The 15,281-nt window shown below is 45.9% G+C and overlaps 1 pseudogene; it reads right to left on the reverse strand.

The window, feature by feature from the left end:
• Positions 1–468: 468 nt before the first annotated feature.
• The window catches only part of LOC113625555 (WD repeat-containing protein 49-like), a 47,041-nt pseudogene continuing 32,228 nt past the window's right edge, over positions 469–15,281 (reverse strand).

Below are 15,281 nucleotides of genomic sequence, written 5' to 3' on the forward strand. Positions count from 1 at the left end.
TTCATTCTGTATGACAGACTCTATGTCCATCCACCTCACTGCAGATAACTCAATTTCGTTTCTTTTTATACCTGAGTAATATTCCATTGTATATATGTGCCACATCTTCTTCATCCATTCATCTGTTGATGGACATTTAGGGTGCTTCAATGTCCTGGCTATTGTAAATAGTGCTGCAATGAATATTGTGGTACATGACTCTTTTTGAATTATGGTTTTCTCAGGGTATATGCCCAGTAGTGGGATTGCTGGGTCATACGGTAGTTCTATTTTTATTTTTTTAAGGAACTCCATACTGTTCTCCATAGTGTGTTGGAGTATAGTTGATTTACAGTGTTGTGTTAGTTTCAGGTGAATGTGAGATGGGCTTTGATGGATGGGTGCCTGGAGATGTGGACTGAGCTAGTTGAACTCTCAAGCTCCGCCCCCCCCCCCCCCCCCCGCCCCAGCTCTGGCAATCTTCATCTGACAAGTTATGCCTGAAACTAGGCCAATCCCTTATAACCGGGAAGCAGTCCAGAACTGAGTTTCCTTTAGACAACATGCCAGGAGTCAGAGGCTGCGGGCCTGGGCAGAGTGGCTGTGGAGGCCGCGCTGCCCCTACGTTCTCTATGTTCTGTGCCATTACAGGGGCTGGGGGTATTCAGCTTGCAGTGCATGTGCCCTGAGATGACATTCCAAATGATAATCTCCCTGTCGTAGCTGGAGGTGGCAAGGAGAATAGGCGGGCATTGAGCTACACAGAGGATGTCCTCCTTTTGCCCGTGGTTCTGGGAAAGAGAGAGAGAGAGGGACAGAGAGGGACAGAGTAAGAAATCCAGTCCCCAGTCACCCACAGCTCGCTCCCCTTCATTGGATGCCTAAGACAGAGGAGACAGAGGGGCCCCTCCTGTGGCTGCCCCCCATTAAGGACTCTTGCGGAACCTGGTGGCCCGGCCCAGTCCTGGGGGTCAGGGGCATCCCTCCAGGTAGGAGTCTGCTTGCAGGTCAGCCAGAGAGGTGCTGCATCTCCTTGGGTCAGTTTTATCACCTTCCCCAGGGAGGTGTTACTCCTAGCAGCTTCCTTACCTCCCCATAATGCTGGCAAGGAGGTTATTCACAAGGAACCCTCTTCGGGGCTGAAATCTTGATGGTAATGTGACAATGGAACCCAAGCACTGGCCAAGGGGGTCTGGCCTCCCAAGAGCCCCAGGTCTAAATTCCAGGGTGTGGAGTCCCTCAACTCAATTCCTCCAGGGCTCCCATCTGCCCCGCACTGTGGCTTACAAGTGCTGTTAGGAATTGGAATTGCCTATTCTCCTTGAAAGGAGGATTTAGGAATATGGATCCTTAAGAAAGATAAGAAACGAAATGAAAATGTTTTTGTTTTTGAGACCAGTGCTGCAGAGTTCAAAGAGTCCCTGGCCATTATCCTTTCAACTTTCTCACCGGGGTACAGTTTCTTTGTGAAAAGAATTGGTTTTTCCCAGGGCTGTAAAGATCTTTCTCCCTTGCCCTCAGGTACTTCCCACAGAGAGTCCCTTGAGGACCTATCCGTGGTCACCTAAGAAGCCCCTTCTGCTTGAAAGCAGCTGGGAGGACAGTGGGTAGGACAGTTGGAAAAGAGCAGGTCAGTGGCCCTCTCCTCCCCACGATCTTCTGCCTCCTTCTGAAATCTGTGAGCGCTTGTGTCTGGGCTTCTCCTTCCCTGGCCCCACTGCCTGCGGAATGAAGTTTACGTGCCTTGGCATGGCTTTCAGGTTCTGATTAGCTTTCCAAGCTCACTTCCCTCCTGTACGTGGTCCTCCAGCCCCTCAAAATATTCATAGTCCTTCCAAACAACATGCTTCTCAGACTTGGTTCACGCTCTCCTCCTTTCCCCTCATCTAGACTGCCTTTCCCTACCTTGGCCTCCCAGAAAAATCCTAGTAATCTTTTAATATCCTGTACAGTGTTAGAGCAAAAGTTAGTAGTTCCCACCTCTGGGTTTCTCCAGCATTTTATATTATTATTAAAACATTATTACATTAACTAATACATTATTATATCATCTGTTGCATCGTATGATGATTACTTCCTTAGTTTATCTCCTTGCCAGTCTGTGAGATTCTGGGCCGGGAATCACATTTTATTCATGTTTGTATTTTCTGTGCCTACCCACTAAGGATGGCACTATGTCAGTGCTTGATAAATAGGGGGTTGAAAGAATTGATAAGTGACTGAAAAAACATTTGAATGAACTAACACTTCACTGACTCTTGCATGACTTCTGCCCTTGCAATGGCCATGGCTTTCCTGGGGACATTTTCTGCAAATTCTGTTCTTTCACTCAACAATCACTCATCCAGGGCTTCCCTGGTGGCGCAGTGGTTGACAGTCCGCCTGCCGATGCAGGGGACACGGGTTCGTGCCCCAGTCCGGGAGGATCCCACATGCCGTGGAGCGGCTGGGCCCGTGAGCCATGGCCACTGAGCCTGCGCGTCCGGAGCCTGTGCTCCGCAACAGGAGAGGCCGCAACAGTGAGAGGCCCGCGTACCGCAAAAAAACAAAAAAACAATCACTCATCTGCAAACTCCATGAAGGCAGGGATCGTGTGATGACCACTTTGCTCGTCACTGATGTTCAGTGAACAGCACAGGCTGGGCCCACATTTGACACATGCTAGTTGAATGGAAGCGTATTAGTTGGGCAGCTACTATAAACCAGGCCCTGAGCTACATCCCGGGAATACAGTGGAGAAAACAGACAAGGTCTGTCTTCATTGAGTTTGTATTCTAGTGACTTGTGGCTTTTGGAATATTTACAGAGGCATAAGGTACGGCTAGGTGGTGGGAAATGGTTGTGCACAATGACCTTCCTTTCTTACTGCTTGTCTTCATGGCTTGACATCCAGACAGTTTTGAGGGAGATCATTCAACCCTGGGAAGCTGTAGAAATTTGGGGGCTAATAAGAATCGCAAGAAGTCCCCTGGTTATGAGCCCCTAACAAGCCACAGGGCAGCAGGAATGTCATCTGCTAGGTTCCCTGGCCACCCAAGGATGGCAGAGTGAATACATACAGTTTTGCATGCCAAGCAGAAGAGGAAGTGGATGCTTCTTTGAAGAAAGTCACATGCGTCACATCCTGGGCTGCCATTCCTACACTACAGGGCTGCAGGCTGAGCTCAAGGAGAACTGTGGGGATTTCCTCCTCGGCCTCCTGCCCCAGCCTGAACAAAGGCCATCACTCTTCCTGGAGCAGAGGCAGCTGCCTGGAGCTCAGTGCTCCTTACTCTACCTGGACCCCAATCATGAATCCCCCCACAGCAGAGGCTCTTGAGATGCTGTGACCACCCTAGGCAGGCCCAGAAGAATAGGGGTGAGCCCCAGGAGTGAAGGACATCCCCATCAAGTGTCACTGTTTGGGTGGAGAGTCGGACAGTGGACCAGGGCTCACCACGTCATCCTGCCAGTGTGGCTATGGCTTCTGGAAGTGGTGAAAGTCACAAGGTGTGTCCTGTATCCAAAGCCAAACAGGAGATGTTGTACAAGCAGTAAAATGAGCTGCCAACACACTCACGATTTCAGAGAGAGGCGCTGGCACATTTTACAGGCCTACCCCTCACCCCATCCGTGATGCAGATTTTTGAAATGTCAAAGCAAATTCCCCGAGTGCCAGTGGGAATAAACAGCAATCCACTCCTGACGTTTGGGTGATTGCGTTTCAGCAAATCATATGCCAGCTGACAAGCTCTTCTCGGATGGTCTGCATAGTTTCGCCTCTGTAATAAGACCCGTAGCGATGCATGAGCTAAAACAAAAGCCGTCAGCCCAGGAACCTGTAATACCAAAGGACAAATTCAACGCCAAGACCTCTCAGGCAGTCATGTCTCAAATCATCTGAGGGTGCTAGGCTTAGGCTCTGACATACAGCATACTTTCAAATGAATAACGAACCTACCATGTTTAAAGGCTTTGGAAATCCAGGACCACCCAGCAGAGCAAGCAGGGAACATAAAATGCCACAGGTAGATTTAAAACGTAGTTGTAGTCAGCATTTTCATCTTCCCCTGTCTCTTAATCCCTTTTCCCATCTCTAAGCCGTAAAAAAAGATTTCTTTTTTCCACAGAGATGCTTATGGATGGCATTTCATCTCCTCTTCCCATTTAGACAGGGACTACGGCATAAAGACAAGGTGGGAGGAAAATCCAGTAAGTGAAATATTTCTCTAAGTTCTGTGAGATGCTCTAGAAAATTAATATAACCCAAGGAGGGCGTTGTTGGAACCTCTGATCTATAGCCAGTTGGACAGGACTTGCAAATGGTGTCTGCGGGGCAGGGCAGAGGGGAGGGGGGCAGGAGTCTTGTGTCTTGTAGGACTGAACCCTGACCCCGTGGAATCTGATGCTCTCTCCAGGTAGATAGAGTCAGAATCGAGTGGAATTGTAGGGTACCAGCTGGTGTCGGAGAATTGCTTGTTGGTGTGGGAAAAACCTCCACGTGTCGGAATTGGGTACAGAGTCATTACACTTCTTCCCATAGAAAAGAATTTAAAAAACTGAAACAAATACTAAAAAGGTTTTTTAAAGGGAGGGAGGAAAGAAAGATGGGAGGGAAAGGGGGAGAGAGGGAAGGAGGAAACTCTTTTGCCCATATCATTGCTTAGCTTATACCAGATAGAGGTATAAAGAATTTCTCCAAAATCTGTTTTTAGTGAGAAAGGAATCAACAGGGCATGGGGGTGGGGAGAAGCATGTCAGTCTGAAGCAGGGTTTTGAAATATCATAATTTTGTACATTTCACTTACAAAGTACACATTTATTCTTCTATCCCATCCAACAGCTATGATACACCTAGAACAATACAGACTATTACATTTTAGCTTTTTACATTTACTTTAGCTTATCATCTGTTTAATTTTTGCATAGAATCAGTACTGTGGCCTCATTTTGCTGTGTCGGTGTGATAAATGAAGAGAACAAGAAAATCACCACTTCTGTTTTTTAGGGAGAGCAAGATAAAATGTGATTTGATAAACTAGGCTCAGTTTTTTAAGTGGTTCTTAAAGGATTAGGGAGCAGAAACAGGATACCCTGGTTTGTTTTCATGGTCTGCTCAGAGCAGCTTGCCTTCCGGAGGATTATTTGATCCCGAGAGCATGGCTGAACCACGGAGGCAAGGGCACAAGCAGAAATTGATCAAGGATTGTTTTTAACATTTTCATGTTCAGGAGAGAATTTATTGGATTTTTATTCTTTGACTTACGGCTGCTGAATTTAACTACCCTAGCTTGTGATTTATCCCTTAATAAAGCATTCGGTGGAGAGATACCCTGTTTCCTATCTCTACCTCTAAACCATTATCAAAATGTGCAGAGAATTGTTTCTAATATTCTGGAAGAGGCTAGTTGCCTAAATTGCCATCAGGGAGCAACCACAATTTGGGGAATTCTTTGACACATTTGCTTCCGGAAAATTCCCTTTAGTATCTTGGTGTCCTCCTCCAGGACAAAGTTTGTATCGAAAAATATGTCCCACTAAATCTCCAAGATGACCCTCATATTCAAGCTGACTGGAACTCACTTATTTTGGCTTAACTTCAAGTAGGTATAATCACAGACTTCACTTTGCTTTTCATCTAGAAAGATAATACTATCAACTTAGAGTAAGCATTTTTCTTTATTAGTTCTTGAGTCAGTTTACATATATTGACTTAACCCAACTGATGACTGGGGAAACTTCAGCACTTACTTTTTAGTTTTCAGACCACAGTTAGGTGTCTTTCAAGCCATCAAAACACAGCTGATGCCACTTTCACTGCCCTAAAAGGCTGATGAAGCCCTCGCTCAGCTATGGGAAGAGGCTCACCTTCTTCCTGACAGGACCCTGCACAGTTCCTGGCCCTTACTGACTGAGTGAATGAGCAAAAGAATGCCTGAGGTCAAAGGCAGAACTAGGAATCACACACTCATTACTCTGTGTAATTTTTATTTTTTGGCAGAGCCGTTAGGCGTGCGGGATCTTAGTTACCAGACCAGGGATCCAACCCGTGCCCCCTGCGGTGGAAGCACGGAGTCTTAACCACTGGACCACCAGGGAAGTCCCTACTCTGAGTAATTTGTTTTTTAAGTAGTTATGTATTCATTATTTTATTTATTTATTTTTGGCTGTGTTGGGTCTTCCTTTCTGCGCGAGGGCCTTCTCTAGGTGTGGCAAGTGGGGGCCACTCTTCATCGCGGTGCGCGGGCCTCTCACTATCGTGGCCTCTCCTGTTGCGGAGCACAGGCTCCAGACGCGCAGGCTCAGTAGTTGTGGCTCACGGGCCTAGTTGCTTCGCGGCATGTGGGATCCTCCCACGCCAGGGCTCGAACCCATGTCCCCTGCATTGGCAGGCAGACTCCCAACCACCGCGCCACCAGGGAAGCCCACCTACTCTGAGTAATTTTTATCTTATTTACTTGGACTTCATTTGTACTGATAGTTGAAGAAAGTTTGCCTCTGATCTTCTCCATAGTTTCACAGGCCAGAACTGCGGAAATTTTACCAAGAACAGACACAGCACATGAACAAATGGAATAAGCAGCCTTGAAAAAAATCACAATGACACACAAAAGAGAGTAGCTTTTAGTTCATCTAGACTTTGTGATGTTTGACTTATGTGATTTTTAAAATGTTTTAAAAAGCTAAACTCTTTTAAGAAATGAGGCCTATACCACGCAGTGAGGGAACAAATGCATGGGCTATAGATGGGAGAACAAACATATATATAATGTATGTCCTTCCTACATAGAAGTTTAGAGTCACTGGCAATGAAATGCCAGAGAAAAAGGATGTAGGACTGTTACATGCATCCTAGATTTTATCTCATTTGATTTCTTCTACACTTACTACAAATGCCTAATCTTGCATTATTATTTTATGGGGACCTTTGGTAGGAGGTGACTCACCATGTTTCCAGGTGTGAAGACAAGGTCCGTTGTTGTAGCTCCCATATTTTCAGACAGCCATCTCTGCCCCCAGTAACTAGACTAGGAAACAGAGACCCTCGTCATGACTGCATGTCGGGGTCACCCTGCCTAACGGTAAAAGATTCTGGCGGGACTTCCATGGTGGCACAGTGGTTAAGAACCCGCCTGCCAATGCAGGGGACACGGGTTCGAGCCCTGATCGGGGAAGATCCCACGTGCCGCAGAGCAACTAAGCCCGTGCGCCACAACTACTGAGCCCGCGTGCCACAACTACTGAAGCCCACACACCTAGAGCCCACACTCCGCAACAAGAGAAGCCACCACAATGAGAAGCCCGCACACCACAACGAGGAGAAGCCCTCGCTCGCCACAACTAGAGAAAGCCCGCGCACAGCAACGAAGACCCAATGCAGCCAAAAATAAATAAATAAAATAAATAAATAAAATTTAAATAAAAGATTCTGGAGAAGGCACATACCCTCTTCCACTGGAGTCAAAGGTCAGACAACGGATTCCAGCATTGCCTTGAGCCTCAATAAAATCGCACAACAGTATTCCTGTTTCAAAGTCCCATACTTTCACCACCTGTATCAGGAAGTTGGAAAAAGTAGCCTGGAGACACTGGCCATCAAATTGAAGAGAATTTACATTTAGAGGTCTAGTGTCATAGATATGAAAGATGAAAGTTTACCCCAAAAGTTTCTGTACTTTGAATACAAGTTGGTTACCTGAGTGTATTCATTAGCTAGGGCTGCAATAAGAAAATACCATAGACTGGGGAGCTCAAACAACAGACATTTATTTTCTCACAGTTCTGGAGGCTGGACGTCCACGATCAAGTTGCCAGCAGGGTTTGGTCTCTTCTGAGGCGTCTCTCCTTGGCTTGCGGATGGCCGCCTTCTCACCGTGTCCTCACAAGCTCTTTCCTCTGTGCCTGTGCAACCCAGCATCTCTTTATGTGTCTACATTTCCTCTGGCTCTAACAAGACCAGTCAGACTGGATTAGGGCCCACCCTAACAGCTTCATTTTAAGTTGATGACCTCTTTAAAGACTCCATCTCCAAATACAGACACATTCTGAGGTACTGGGCGTTAGGACTTCAACACATGAATTTGGGGGAAACACAATTCAGTCTATAGCACTCTCTGAGAAGATTAGAAAATTTAGAAATATTGGATGAAAATCTCCTGGCCACCTAGACTCAGAGAAGATAGGTGTGGATTGAATTTTGAGCAGCAAAATTTATTCACCATCAAAGCAAAGCTGAATGGATAGATGACCCATTTTCTGGGGAGGCTATTTAAACCCTCAGCTTTAAGACTTCACTCAGTCCAACTCGTTCCAGTCTTGTAGTTACTTTCTTTTAGCTCCAACCTTTGAGCAGCTTTTGAATGAGAATCATCTTTAAAGGGATGTGAATAGCATCTGTCATGACTGGTTGGGGTAGGTGCCCGCTGCCCCCCCAGGAAGGACGTCCTCTGGGGCAGACTTTCTGGATCCTGCACCCAGAGGCAGTGACAGTGTCAGAGGAGAAACGCTTGAGGACAGCAGTCTTTCTCAGGACTATTGAACGGTCCTTCTAGCCTGCCACTTTGTAAAAAAGGCTGCCCCATTGACATTAGAGGAACTTCTGGGTCTCCAAGCCAAAAACCAGACAGCACTGTTGTTGACTGCAAGTTGCTGAGATCAGTAGGGTACACTTTGCTTCCTTTCCTCTGTCCTTCTGTAAGGCCAGCGTTCCCAGGGGTGTGTACAGCTCAGGGGCGTTCATCTGTTCTTCTGAGTATTTCAATAAACCCTTAGTGTTACTTTAGTGGTTTTAATCTTTACTTTACTTTAGTGGTTTCAATCTTTGCAAATATCCCAGAGTTCCATAACATGCAGTGATTTGTGATATGGTTGAGATCCAGAATTGATTTAAGTACCTGATGGCGTGGACGAATGAGCAGACAGAGCATGAGCTGGGCGGACAACAAAGGGTCAACACCCGAGGGAGGACCTGCCTTGCTGCTGTGTGATTAAACACAGCTTTTTTTTAAAAATTTTTTTTTTATTTCCCCAAGAAAGCCACTTGCTACTGCTGGTAATGGAAGTGAAAAGATTGAAGACTGAAGTCAGCAAGGGAAACATCTCTGAAAATGACTTTAGGGTTCTATGTACAGAATCAAGAAAAGTCTAGAGGTGCTGTGTATACTTTTCAGGTATACCTACCTCACTTACATTTTGTGGAGGGAATTTCATGCCATAGCAGGGCTCCTTTAAGAATTTCACTGTCCCAGGGACTTCCCTGGTGGTCCAGTGGTTAAGACTCCGTGCTCCCAATGCAGGGGGCCCGGGTTCTATCCCTGGTTAGGGAACTAGATCCCGCATGCCGCAACTAAGACCCAGCGGAGCCAAATAAATAAATAAATATTAAAAAAAAAGAATTTCACTGCCCCATGTTGTTCTTCCTTTTGGAGATCCCATCTATTTAAATATATCAAAATGCAACCATGTCCCCAATTAAATATAATAGAATTTTGCTAGCAAATTTTAAAATAATTTAAAGAATACAGTTTTAAGCTCAGTTGATAAAAAATTGTTATTCTTATAAACTTTGGTATTACATATAACTATGTGTGTGTTAAGTTGCAGCTCATAAGTAATGTGCTGTAAACATTTAATCGAGCATTTATTAATTTTCATTTTACAGTTTACAAGGATTTTCAGAGGCAAGGTCGGTGGTCCCTAGCACTCTGCTTATACAACTGAATGAACACAGTGTGGTATAGTGGTATTCGTAAATTCAGGCTTCATCGAGAGCTTGGACTATATTCTCTCCTCCACAAATATCAAGTGTAATGTGGTTTGGATGTCATGAATTGTGACGGTCGGCATGATGATGATCCAGAGATTTCACACAGCAACAGATCTGCAAGGTGAGCGAACACTCAAATCAATAATTTAATTCAGTAAGTATTGGAGAGTTTATTACCAGCATGTGCCTAATACAGTATGATAGCTGTGAGGGTGTTTATATCTCAATTCAACACCTACCTACCACCCACCGCTGGGGGAGACGTGCATATCAAAATAATGCTATTGAGGGAGACAGACTGTGTTACCATGGAATTAGGAGCCCAGATGCTAACGGAGCCATTCATTCTGCCTGGGTGTGGGAGGGGATCTAGGATGCTTTCTTAGAGGAGCTGGTATCTGAGTTGTGCCTTAAAGAATAAGAATGGTTTTGAGAGATCAGGAAGGAAAGAAGAGGGAAACATAGATGCTCTGATCCCTGCTCTCAAGTGCCTGCAGAAATTGTTTAGAGGCGAGGCTCACACAGGTGAAACAGAGCAGGGCAGGTGAGAACGCACCCCAGCAGCCATGGGAGGCACTAACTGTGAGTCATCAGGAAGTGGGAGGTGCCTGCATGAGTCAGGGCGGTGAAGGCAAGTGTTTCCTGGCACAGAGAGGACTTGAGTTTGACCTTGAAGGATTGCTCAGGTGTGTGTAAGAAAAGAGGAGGAATGGGGAGGGGGAAGGGTAAGCTGTGACAAAGCGAGAGAGTGGCATGGACATATATACACTACCAAACATAAAATAGATAGCTAGTGGGAAGCAACCGCATAGCACAGGGAGATCAACTCAGTGCTTTGTGACCACCTAGAGGGGTGGGATAGGGAGAGTGGGAGGGAGGGAGATGCAAGAGGGAAGAGATATGGGAACATATGTATATGTATAACTGATTCACTTTGTTATAAAGCAGAAACTAACACACCATTGTAAAGCAATTATACTCCAATAAAGATGTAAAAAAAAAAAAAAGAAAAAAGAAAAGAGGAGGAAGCAGGAAATTCTGGGGTGGAGATGAGAAAAGGTTGCACAGAGCCAGGGGCAGGAACGTGCAGGATGCTGAGTAGGTGAAGAGATTGGCTTCCTTGGACTCAGAGGTGACTCTGATAAATTTGGAGGATAAATGCTTCTTTACAAGTTTGAACCCAAACTATGCAGGAACCCGCCTTCTTTGAGATGAATTGAGACTGAGTCATCATAAAAAATGTTTGATCTACTTCTTTTGGTATTTAACCATGGGTGACCGCTAATTTCTGGAGCAGAAGCTAGACAAGAACAGATGCAAAGACAGTCGAGCGTCACTGGGAGTGCAGCTCAAGTAAGTGTGCACGTGAAGAGGACGTGTCTGGTCTGTGATGTCCCCTGCTGTAAATCCTAAAGACAGGGTGTGTCAGGCTCTGGCAGGAAAAAGGAAAGAGGGCGCGGCCACATGGCCCAGGACACTCACTTGCGATGCTGGAACCTAGGCCACTGATGCAGGAAGTAACTGAACTGAATATTAGAAGCTTTCAGAACTTTTCAGCATCGTGGGTGTATTTGGGATGTGCCCTCCCGTTACCACAAGGACAGGAGAACATGAGTTATGGGATGTGCGTGTTTCCCTGCTCTAGTTCCTTATTCAAGGAGCAGTGATTACTGATTATGGTCCCTGCTGTGGACTAGACACTGTGCCGGTCCTCTAGGCTGGGGCCAGCATGGTCCTCACGAGCCCAGGTGAGAGGGAAGTGGACGTGGCATGCTCTGAACCCTCCTTCCTGGATTAGAGTTACAGTGGATTAGGGTCGTTGAATTGATCATCCTACACCACACAAGAAAATCGCCTTGAAATAATACCTTTCCACAGGACCAGACGGTCCTTCCAAATTACTCACACCACAAGCCCCCGCAGAATCTGTGAGCTCTTCCATGTGGCGTTCACATGAGAGTGTCCGAACACTACTAGGTGATCAGCAAAGTAGAACTGAACCACCCATTCTCTACTTCCAGGGACAGAAGGTCCCCAGAACACTCTGCTCCCCACCGAGGTGAAGACAGTGGGACCCCACTTGCAAATACATCATTGCTAAAGAGACCAAGATTTGACACTTACAGATGCTTCCGGGTAGCTGACCACCTGCCTGAAGGTGCGGTTGTGCTGGCAGCACACCGTGGGCTCTTTGTGGGAAGCCACTGGGTGAGGCTCAAGGGGAGACCTTGCTTGTGAAAAACAGAGAGAGAGAGAGAGAATGAAAACCCAAACTGAGTGTGTGACACGCATACCCAGGATGAGGCATCGATTGCTTTATTAAAGAATGGTTAAGAGGGTAGTCTTGAGTTCAAATGATGGGTCTGTGACCTTGGGCAAGTCACTTAGCTGCTCAAAACTGTAATTTTCTTATCTGTTAAATGGGGATAATGGTATCTACTTTAAAGCATTGTTTTGAGGATTAGATGAGAAAACATATATACAGTGGTACCTCCACATCTCTGGGGGATTGGTTTGAGGAACCCCTAGAATACCAAAATCCACGGATGCTCCAGTCCCTTATATAAAATGGCATAGTATTTGCAAATAACCTATGCACATCCTTTCATATACATCTCCAGATTACTTATAATATCCACTACAATTTAAATGCTATGTATATAGTTGCCAGTATGTGGCAAATTCAACTTCAGCTTTTTGGAAACTTCTGGAATCAAAAATAATTTTTTTTTCCATCCATGGTTGGTTGAATGTGCTGATGCAGAACCCATGGATAGGGAGGGCTGATGTAACGTCCTTAGCACAGAGCCTCACATAACATAGTGGACGTGCAATGAAGAGTAGCCACTAACCGTGAAAACTGATACCACGTCTCCTTGTTGGGGTAGGAGGAGTGTGATTTCGTGAGATTGCAGAGTGGACCTTCTTCCCTATTAATGTCTATCTTCCCCCCAACACACACAAACCATATCATCCCATTCTGAATGGCAGCGCTTCTCCCTCACAGCAGGGACGAGGCCAGGCCAGGTCCCGGGGGGGCCCTGCAGCATGCCTCCTATGAGTACCCAGGTGCAAAGGACCCACCTGTGCCCTTGGACTTCGTCCCCTGAGCCACGTCTGGGAGGTCAGCACACAGAACGGACAGCCCTTGGAGTGAAGCCACCCAAGTCCTTCGAACTCATTTCCTCATCTGTAAAATGGAATCCTTTATGGAAATTTTGTGAAGAGGAAGTGTGAGAAAGGATGTAGAATGTCTGGAGGAGGCTGGCATGCAGTAGGCACCGACTAACCGAATGTTGGTGGTCAGGCTTCGCTCTCTGTAGTGCCCTGCGACGGCCAGCCATAAGCCTGGGCCACTAGTAGACATCTGGGAGCTCTGAAACCTCAGACTGAGTGCCAGAAGATTCTTGGTGTGGGTGAATCCTCTTCAAGGAAGAACAGGACTTGGCGTGAGGACGATTAGAACTTTCGGGACCACAGTCTGCCCACTTCACAGATGAGGAAACAGCAGGAGGCTGAGGAGGGTCGGCTCACTTGGTCAAGATCACGGGCTCCCGAGTGACAGAGCGGGGATCAGCAGACGGTATCTGGCACCTAAGTGCTGGCGCTAGAAATGCAGCTGTTTTTTCCATGAGGTGGAATTTCAGATACTTGGGTCCAAAAAAAAGAAAGAAAGAAAATGAATCCAACCGGCTGTTTGTCCTACACGGTGATATCACGTAGAACAAAGAGAAGTTTGATTGACTGACGTTCCCGGTTTTCAGCTGGCTGTTTTGGCATCTTGAGTGAGGAGCCTGCCTCCAGGCCTGGCTGTAATGATGGCCTGGCAGTGCCCCTGCGTGTCCCTGGGTGGCTGCCCTGCTTGGGGGATGGGGTCTTGGATGTGAGCACCACTGCAGCTGACGGACTGCAAGTAGGCTGGTGCCTTAGGACTGAATAAGCAGACCCTGGGGCTTCTAGGACAACTTCCTACTGGTAGAAAGGTAACACACATCCTTCTTATCAGTCACTTGTACCACAATGGGAATCCATTTACATGTTAATGTCTTCTCAGTTCATGAGCTAACATTACTGAGAGAAAGAGGGTTTTGATGAGGGGAGGACAGAGGGAATTCTGGAGCCTGGGAAGAGTGATCTCAGTTGGGATGCTATGGAGGGACCCTGACAAGGTCAGTGAAAGGAAAAGGTAGGGAGAAGCTCTTCATAGTGATGTCCCCCAAATAAAAACAGCTACAATAAATTAAGCACCCCGGATGTAGCTACTGTCTGTCCAGCACACTCCTATCTTCTGTGAAGAGAACTGCTTCTCTGACTGTATCTGAGCCTGGTCAGTCTGTGTCCTTCCTTTAGGTTTTTCTGGCTGGAGCTGCTAGGAAGAGTAGAGTTGGGATGTGAGTTCAGGCTCTGGGCTTGGATGGGTCCTGGCCATTTGGAAGGAGAAAGCCATTCAGCAGTAGGTGTTGATGAGACCAATGTGAACCAAGGAGCAGAAATGCAAAGTGCAGGCATACAGCATGGGAACAACAGTGCCATCTGTGAGCTCAGCTGCCCATGAGTCCATCTGTCCTAGGATCTGGTTTCAATAACCAATAATTTCTCCCCCCTTTTCATTATATAAGTTTCAGGTATATAGTATTACAATTTGACATCTGTGTACACTACAGAGTGATCTCCATCACAAGCCTAATTGCCATCCATCACCAGGCAGTTGACCCTTTGCATTTCACCCACCTCCCAACCTCCTTCCCCTCTGGTAACCACTAATCTGTTCTCTGTGTCTATGAGTTTGCTTTTGTTTTATTTTGTTTTTGTTTCATTTTTTTTTTTAGATTCCACATATGAGTGGAATCATATGGTATTCGTCTTTCTCCACCTGACTTATTTCACTTAGCATAACACCCTCTGCATCCATGCATGTTATTAAAAATGGCAGGATTTTGTTATTTTTTATGGCAGAGTAGTATTCCGCGTGTGTGTGTGTGTGTGTGTGTGTGTGTGTGTGTGTGTGGCATCTTCTTTATCCATTAAAGAAGTTAATGGACACTTATGTTGTTTCCATGTCTTGGTTATTGTAAATAATGCTGCAGTGAACACAGGGGTGCATATATCTCTTTGAATTAATTTTTTCATGATTTTTGGATAAATACCCAGAAGTGAAATAGCTGTGTCATATAGTAGTTCTATTCTTAGTTGTTGTGAGGAGTCTCTATACCATCCTGCATAGTGGCTGCACCAGTTTACAGTCCCACCAACAGTGTGCAAGGGTTCCCTTTTCCCCACATCTTCTCCAGCATTAGTCATTTCTTGTCCTTTTGATAATAGCCATTTCAACAGGTGTGAAGTGATAGCTCATTGTGGTTTTGATTTGCCTTTCTCTAATAATAAGAGATGCTGAACATCTTTTCTGAGGTTTTGTCTCGTTCTTTCAATTGGAACATATTCTTTTGTCTCCTCATTTTGCCTAATTCTCTGTGTATTAAGTATATATATACGTATTAAGAATTAGCTGTCTCTCCCAGTCTTGAAGGCATGGTCTTATTTAGGAGCTGTCCTGTGG

The sequence above is a fragment of the Aethalodelphis obliquidens genome, unplaced genomic scaffold (genome assembly GCF_003676395.1).
Source record: "Aethalodelphis obliquidens isolate GAN/ISIS:26980383/991018 unplaced genomic scaffold, ASM367639v1 scaffold16, whole genome shotgun sequence".
NCBI classification, from domain to species: domain Eukaryota; kingdom Metazoa; phylum Chordata; class Mammalia; order Artiodactyla; family Delphinidae; genus Aethalodelphis; species Aethalodelphis obliquidens.